This window comes from Humulus lupulus, chromosome 1 (genome assembly GCF_963169125.1).
Source record: "Humulus lupulus chromosome 1, drHumLupu1.1, whole genome shotgun sequence".
Lineage (NCBI taxonomy): Eukaryota > Viridiplantae > Streptophyta > Magnoliopsida > Rosales > Cannabaceae > Humulus > Humulus lupulus.
This window is the reverse complement of record NC_084793.1, coordinates 85,889,278-85,897,820: the sequence shown is the minus strand read 5'-3', so window position 1 is coordinate 85,897,820 and position 8,543 is coordinate 85,889,278. Positions and strand designations below refer to the sequence as shown.

At 41.3% G+C, this 8,543-nt stretch overlaps 1 non-coding gene across 1 annotated transcript; it reads right to left on the bottom strand.

Annotated features, from left to right (window-relative positions):
- Positions 1-2,300: 2,300 nt before the first annotated feature.
- LOC133813427 (small nucleolar RNA R71) lies at positions 2,301-2,407 on the bottom strand. Its single transcript, XR_009884439.1, has one exon. It is a non-coding gene; the product is annotated as a small nucleolar RNA R71 (small nucleolar RNA).
- Between the last annotated feature and the right edge of the window lie 6,136 nt (positions 2,408-8,543).

Here is an 8,543-nt window from a genome sequence, read left to right as displayed (position 1 = left end):
AGGCCCTAAGCTTTATTAGGTAATTTGGGACGTTACAACTATCCCCTTCTTACAGAAATTTCATCCTCGAAATTTTACCTGAACACCTCGGGATACTGATTTTGCATATCTGCCTCCATCTCCCAGGTTGCTTCCTCAACCTTGTTATTCCTCCATAATACCTTAACTATAGGTATAGTCTTGTTCCTTAGGACCTTGTCCTTCCTATCTAAGATTTAAACTGGCTGCTCATTGTTGAGTCTAGTTTTGTGTTGTGTTCAGGTTGTGTTTTAGATAGTTTTTTATTTAAGTTTTTCTATTATTTAGTGCAGTATTACGCTTGTCTTGTCGTTTTTCAGGTTTTAGTCAATAATTAAAGGAAAAGAGCAAATGAAGAAAATTGGCAGAAAAATGATGAAATAATTAGCGTTTTGATGTTATTTTTGTGAAAAGAAGAGTCCTTAAGATATTTTATAGCCTTGGTGAACTCTTGGGACAAAAAGTGTGTAATTTTAAGAAATTATTAAGAGTCGTGGCACGACTTGGTAGTGCCACGACTAGGTCCTTCACAGAATGCATGTTTTCAAAGTTCTGCCAGGGCCGCGACTCTGGAAGGAGGGGTCGTGGTGCTAAGGGATTCTCAAGACCAGAATAAATGTACGGGCCGCGACAGATGGAAAGTTGGGCCACAGCTTGCCTCAACGAACAAAGTTAGTTTTCGGGATACGGCTCACGACCCTAGTTACTTCAGAAAGAAAAAAATTAGGTTATAAACCTAATTTCGAAAGAAAAGAAGAGATGACGATTTTGGAGAGCAAGGAATACACTGTGGAGCACGACCGATTATTTTCAACATTTCTTTTTCTTTTACTTTAGAATTTTATGTTATTTTCCATTGATATTCATGTTTAGAATGATGTTTATGAACTAAATTTTTGTTTAGGTTTTCTAATTGACTATCTTGAAACTCTATTATGATTTAATGCATTTATCTATTTCTCCTTCATCTGAAATCTATTTAGTGTGTGTTTATTGTGTATGTGATTGATTGCGCACCTTTTACATACGATTTATGAATTTGAATCAAAATCTGAAAGGTGAGATTTAAATATGCTAAAATTGAATAGACATAGATTTCAATTTAGATCGAGAGTATCAAATTGATTTATGTGATTTAGGGCTATATTCATTGCTTCTTATTGTTTGAATTGACCATAGAAATATAGGAAATTCACATTAGGTCGAGTTTTTTATTTCTTAACTCGAATGGTTAACACTTTTGTATGCCTATCATTTCAGTGAGAAGAATTCAGTGGTAATTGCATTAAAGAATAATAGAGTGGATAGTAAAGAAGATTAGGATTCCTAATTGTTTCATAGTGAATTTAATCCTTGTGTTATTGGTATTATTAGATTTATGCACTTTTCATTTATTTCTGTTTTCTTGTTTTCAAAAATTCAAAAATTCATTTTTTGTTAACCAGGTATAAACTAGAAATTAATTATTTGGTAATTGATAAATCAGTCTTTGTGGGATGATAGTCGTTCTTATCGAGATTTATTACAAAATTGCGATTATGTATACTTGCGTAGTTATAAAATTCGCAATAAGTTTTTGGCGCCATTGTCGTGGACTGAAAAATGATCAATATTAAAATAGTTAATTTTATTTCTGATGTGGTTGTCTTTTAAAGAGTTTCTAACTTGGTTCGCTTGCATTTGTTTACTTCTATTTCAGGTAATTTTATTATATGCGTAGAAGGAGGGGAAAAATAATATTGTTCCTATTAATCTTGAGTTTGAGAAGACTTGCAGGCAGAATTATAGAAACAAGAGGGTTGAGAACTCTGCTGTTGCCATGGTTGAGAACATAAATAATGATGATGTGGGGAACAATGGTAATGAAAGAGTATACCCAGCTGCACCAGCCCAGGTGCAACCTCAGAATCCTGTCGTTCGAAGTTTGAGGGATTATGTACTCCTTACTGTTACGGGGGTACATACATGCATCCGACCACCGACTGTTTCCACTAATTATTTTGAGATTAAGTCGACGATCCTCCAAATGGTTCAGGGTATAGTACAATTTGGTGGTCTACCTCTGAAGATCCACACATGCACATAGGTAATTTCCTGGAGCTGTGTGCTACTTTCAAGTATAATGGAGTGAGCGACGATGCAACCAGGTTGAGGCTATTCCCTATTCGATGCAAGAAAGAGCTAAGAGTTGGTTTAACTCCCTGCAATCCAATTCTATAAATACTTGGGAGGATTTGGCTCAGAAATTCCTTGCCAAGTTCTTTCCTCCATCAAAAGCTGCTAAATTGAGAGAGGAGATTAATAATTTTTATCAGCTGGATGGTGAATCTTTGTATGACTCTTGGGAAAGGTTCAAGGAGTTGCTGAGAAAATGTCCCCATCGCGACATTGAAAAGTGGATGTTGGTCCATAATTTTTACAACAGATTGTGCGGTACTACTTGCACTATAATTGATGCTGCAGCTGGAGGGGCATTTATGAGTAAAAGTGCCAACGAGGCATATGAGTTGTTGGAAGATATGGTGACAAACAATCATCAATGGTCAGATGAGCGTACGCCTAGTAACAAAAAGGTAGCTGGGGTTCATGAATTAGATGCAATCACGCCTTGACTGCTCAGGTTGCTTCCTTAACAAAACAACTACAACATAATACTGTGTCTGCTAATGCCATTCAAATGTCAGTAGGTTGTGGAATATGTGGGGGTCCACACTCTTTTGATCAATGCCCTTCTTCTGACCTTAATAATAATATTCCCATGGACCAAGCTTAGGTTCAAGCAGTGGGAAATTTTTAGAGGCCTTTCAAAAACCCATTCTCCAACACTTACAATCCTGGGTGGAGAAATCACCCAAATTTCTCATGGAGAAACAATTAGGGCCAACACTCATAGTTTCAAGGCCAATACCAGCAGAATATAACACAACAACCTATGAATCAAGTTTCATCTTCACAGTAGCCAAGGCCACAGGATCAACCAGAAAAGCCCAATGAATTGCAAGCAGCTTTGTTGACTCTCACTAATACTAAGACTCAATTCATGACTGAGACCATGTCCTCCATTCGAAACCTTGAGACACAAGTGGGTCAGTTGGCCAACATGCTTAATAACAGACCTCAAGGGAATTTGCCAAGCAATACTGTGGTGAATCCTAAGGAGAATTGTTAGGAAATTGCGTTGAGGAGTGGTAAGCAAGTGAAGCAGCCCAGTGTACAACAATCAGTAGTTCAGAATGAAGAGTTGGGTGAGAAATATGATACAATTGAGAAAGGGGTTACTGAAGACCACCAGAGTTCAGAAAAGAGTCCTCCAGTTGTTGTTGACCAGCCAGTTCGTGTTCCATATCCTCAGAGACTTAGAAAAACTACACTCGATAAACAGTTTTCTAAGTTTTTAGTAGTATTCAAAAGTTACACATCAACATCCTGTTTGCTGAGGCTTTAGAGCAGATGCCAGTTATGTGAAGTTCATGAAAGAGATATTGTCCAAGAAGAGGAAGATGGAAGACTATGAGACGGTGGCGCTCACTGAAGAATGCAGTGCAATATTGCAGAGGAATTCACCCCAAAATTTGAGAGATCCGGGGAGCTTATCTATACCTTGCACAATAGGGAAATTTGAGTGTAAGCATGCCTTGTGTGATTTGGGGGTGAGTATAAATCTGATGCCTTTATCTATGTTCAAAAGACTTGATTTGGGTGAAGCAAGGCCAAAAATAGTTACTTTGCAGTTGGCAGATAGATCTATGAAGCATCCACGGGGTATCATTCAAGATGTTCTTGTGAAGGTGGATAAATTTATTTTTCCTGCTAACTTTATCGTTCTTGATATGGAGGAGGATACTGATGTACCTATTATTCTTGGAAGACCATTCCTAGTCACAGGCCAAGCTCTCATTGATGTTCAGAAGGGTGAATTGAAGCTTCATGTTCAAGGTGAAGAAGTGGTGTTCAATGTATTCAAGGCAATGACATACCCAAGAGAAAGTGATAGCTGTTATTCTGTGAGTGTGGTTGACAAGGCTGTTTCTGAGCAGTCTATGGTTTCTGATGCTTTAATGTTGGCTTTGACTCAATCTGATGTTCGCAGGTCATCTCCGCGAGGCCGGGCCTTTTCTCCTTTGGCCTTTTCATACTTGGCCTCCAACCTTCTTCTTAGGTCCACAGTGGACCAGCTATCTTCGGAGTGCATGTCTGCAGCCCGACCGTCCTGGTTGACGGAATCACTGGGGCGGTTGTTCCTTCCCCTAGGCCTGGGTGCCTTAGCACCGGGCCCTTTAGGCACAGAGTGCCCCCTTGGGGCTGAAGGACGTCTGGGCTTAGGAGCGCCAGAGACCTTCTGCGCGGGGGGGGGGGGGCAGTCGGCCTGGTGATTCACGCCTTTAGGAGGTGCAGGGGCGTTAGTGCGCACAGGCTCCCCAACTTTTTCTTTTCCCTTGTTAGGGGTGGCTTTGGATGGTCCAGCAGCGGCTAGATCCGGCATGGTGGCATCAGCACCACCTAAAACAGAGGCGTCCTCGTCCGAGTCGCCTAGATCTCCGAACTTGCTTTGGAGGCGCTCCATCATGCGCTGCATTTTTTCGGAGACGCGCTCCTGCTCAGCAAGCTTGGCCTTAGTGGCCACCAGTTCTTCGGCTACTTGGACCAGTTCTGGATCCTTCTCGTAGCAGTAGCCGTCTTTGTAGTAACCGTCTCGGACATACTCTTCTTCGTTTTCTAAATATGTCGTATCTTCAGTACTGACCCGATCCTGGCGGGATGTCGGGTCTTCACCTTGGTAGTCCGAGTCGTGGGTACTTTCTCCTTCGGTCTGGGCTGCCGAGGGTTCATTTTGTACCGCATCTTCCATCATAGTATCGGGGTTGACCCTAGCATTCTTGTCAACCGTGGATTTTCTCGTAGTCACCATCTTTTCAGTACGGAGTGAATACAAAAAACGTACACAGAAAAAGAGCTGACTAACAACTCCCTACAGCTCTCAATGAAAGCACCAAAATGTTTACCGAGTTTTTCGGAAACGAATACAAACAAAATAATAAAAAGATAAGAACTGTAGAAGTGCAGAAATATAAATAGACAAACAGGTTTTTTACGTGGTTCAGGCGTTAACGAGCCCTAGTCCACGAGTCGATGTTATTATACTTGTAGAGAATTACAGTAAAATGGCTGGTGTACAAGAACCTCACAAACTCACAATGTTTCTCTCGGGTTCTCTTGAAGAAGATGAAGCTAGAGAGATTTTGGCAGAGTTCTTGCTCTGTAACCTGTTGGCCCTCTCCTTCTATGGTAAAATGAGGAGGTCTTTATAGCTAGGGTTTTGGATTAGGGTTTTACTCTGCCCCTCTGAGTCTTAATTACACCAGCCGTAAATAGGGGATACCATTACCCTAGTAGCATGGCTACAAGGCTCTACGTAGGTATAATTACATGAAAATATGGGGAATGTCAAAAGGCAGCGGTCTTTTCCAGGCTGTCAGCGGAACAGTAGGCGAAAAGGCACTTTTAGGCGTGCTGGGATGTGTGCGGCCTCGACCTGTCAGGCGGGATCCTGTGTCAGGTGAGTATCATTCCAACTATGCCTCCTCCGTGACTCGACTGCTTGGTCTTCTTCCGTGCGAGGCACGGAACTGTATCCGCGAAGGTAACCTGAAGAGCTTCTTCTAGAAGGACCTTCCCCGAAGGATATCCCTTTGGGAGTCCGGGAGAATTGACGAGCTTCCGGGTCGCGGTTGCTTGAAAGAGTGTGCTGGACACTAAACGGGTGAGGCGAAGCCTTTCTGTCCATCCGTGAGCCCTGGTCATTCTTCGTGAAAGACTTTGATAATTCTGCTTCCCCGAGGTTATCCATCTAAACGCTATCCGGAAATCTGGATAACAGTAGGCTTGGGCATATGACCCATATGACTAACAAGACCCCAAATAGATTATGGGCATATGACCTACTTAGCTAGTAGGACCCCATTAATCTCATGGGCATATGACTTGTTTAGTCTATGGGACCCCAAGTAGTAATGGGCATTATAGTATGTGTATGTAATAAGTGTTATGTTATGTCTTTATGTTTATTATGAAATTTATGTATATGAAGTATGTGTTAGATTTTCCTTGCCGGGCATTAGGCTCATTCCTTTTTGTATATATGTGCAGGAAAATAGCTATTAGTGGTGGAAAGGTTCATGGATGCTTGGAGATTGTGTATCGATGGTGAATGGATTCAAGGAGTCGAGAGTTCGATTTTCGAGGATGTAGTCTTGTTTTATGGTTTTATATGTATTTTCCGCACTTATTATGTAATCTCTTTTTATTATAAATCATGTTATGTTTTGTTTTTCAAACAATGGGATCCCATATCCTTCTTGATATTTTTGTAAGTAACTCTTATTTTTACAAGTTTTCTAATAAAGTTATGGTATTTTTGCAAATGTAAGTTTTATTAAGGATTTGTATGTATAGTTTCGTTAATGGTCCAAAAGTCTAGAGTAGTGGGTCATTACACTCACAGACGAAGAAGGCCTTTGCCTGATATTTCCTAATATGGTGCCTCCTGCACCGAGTACTCTTTGGGGATGCCTTCCAGGTCTCACCGCCACCCTGGCGGCCTATCTGTATGCCCCGTGGCCTCCTATCTGGCTTTGGAGCTGAAACTGTATAAGGAGTCTTTCTCTTTTGGCCACTAGGGCCTCCGACCTTACCAAAGCCAGAAAATGGAGGTCCCGACCTCCTAGAATCCCTTCTGGCTGCATTCTCACGCCAGATCTTGCTCTCTATGCTCTCAGTTGTGAGCACCTTCTCCAAAGCCTGTGCATAAGTAGTCACCCCTCACACAGTAGTAATACGAACATCTTGGGCTATCATAGGCTGTAGCCCCTGGAGAAACCTCTCTCTCCTGGTCCCATCAATGGGCCCGAAAAACTTTGCAAATCTGTCAAACTTTAAGGCATAATCTGTCACTATCATGTTGCCTTGAAGTAACTTACTGAACTCTTCAGCCTTCACAACTTTAACTACGTTATTGTAGTATTTCCCGTTGAACAGAGTTCTGAATTCTTTCTATTCCATAGTGTTTACTGCTCTAGTTTGAGAAACCACCTCCCACCATATTCGGGAATCCTCCTGAAACATGTAAGTGGCGCAAGCCACTCTCTCATTACCACCTACCCTCATGAAATCTAGGATGGTGGTTATCATAGTCATCCATTGCTCAACCTTCAGTGGGTCTGAGCTGCCCTAAAAAATTGGAGGGTGTTATTTCCTGAACCTCTCATACAAGGGTTCCCATCTATCTCCCCTTGCCTGGGGCTGTACTACTGCTAGTACCTCTAGCTGTGACACTGCCAGTACTATGGGCTGTAGGTTCCCTGTTGGAACCTGTTGCTGACTCAAGAGGCAGATCTTTTCTTCCTGCCTTTGTAACCTGGCTTGCATATCATCAAGCACATGTTGTCAGTTTTCTGAAGCTGGTGGTGGGGCCTGGCCCTGATCATTCTTTTCCCTGGCCTGTATCTCTTGGCCAACCAACCTCTCTGACCTTCGAGGAAGCATTCTAATAACAATCCCACTCTGCATTGATCAAATTAGTCGTTAGGTAAGTAGTAACTATACCTCTTGCCGCCTGACGGTCTAAGACCGAGCAAACAAATAGATGCAATGCTAATAAGCATGCCCACACATAATATACTCAATAATGGTGCTAATAAGCACTTCTTGATATTTATCAGCAAATAACAATGCTAATAAGCATTTCTCGCATTCATAAGCAACTAACAATGCAAATAATCATGTTCAAGTCTTTATACATGTACAGCAATGCTAATAAGCATGTTCTTTAATCCTTGCCAGTATTAACAGTGCTAATAAGAATTCCCTGGCATATATGCAATTAACAATGCTAATAAGCACATTATGACCTACATGTCCATATAACAATGCTAATAAGCAGTGCCTTTGCATTCACAAGCAATAACAATGCTAATAAGCATGTTCTTTATCATTTATGCAACAGTCAAGGGTCAGACCCTATTAGTATATCTCATGCTCCCTAAACAAGTATGCAGATAAGGCATTTATATCCTATTTAAGCAGTCAAACACATAACCACATAAATAGTTACCAAACCCTGAGTCGAGCTTATCTTTAGTGGTGAGTGTATGTAATGCCCCAATTTTCCTAATAAGGTTCAGGACCTTGATTAGGAGGCCGGGAGGGCCATAATTGAATTATTATGCTATTTAATGACTATATGCATGTTCATGTGAATTATGTTATTATATGATGATAAACGCATGCATATGGGTTCATATTTCATTAGAAGGGCATTTTGGTAATTTGACCCGTTGAGGGCATAATTGTGTATTTTTGTGCATGTGGGTGAGTTATGAATAATACCACATTATATGTGGATTCGTTCGAGCCATTCGGCATGAGACGATCATTGAATGCAAGTTATCGGTCTAGTCATAACAGGGTTAGTTTTGGGGCTCGGGGTGAGTCTTGGGGTAATTTGGTGATTAGAACGTTGCTAGGAA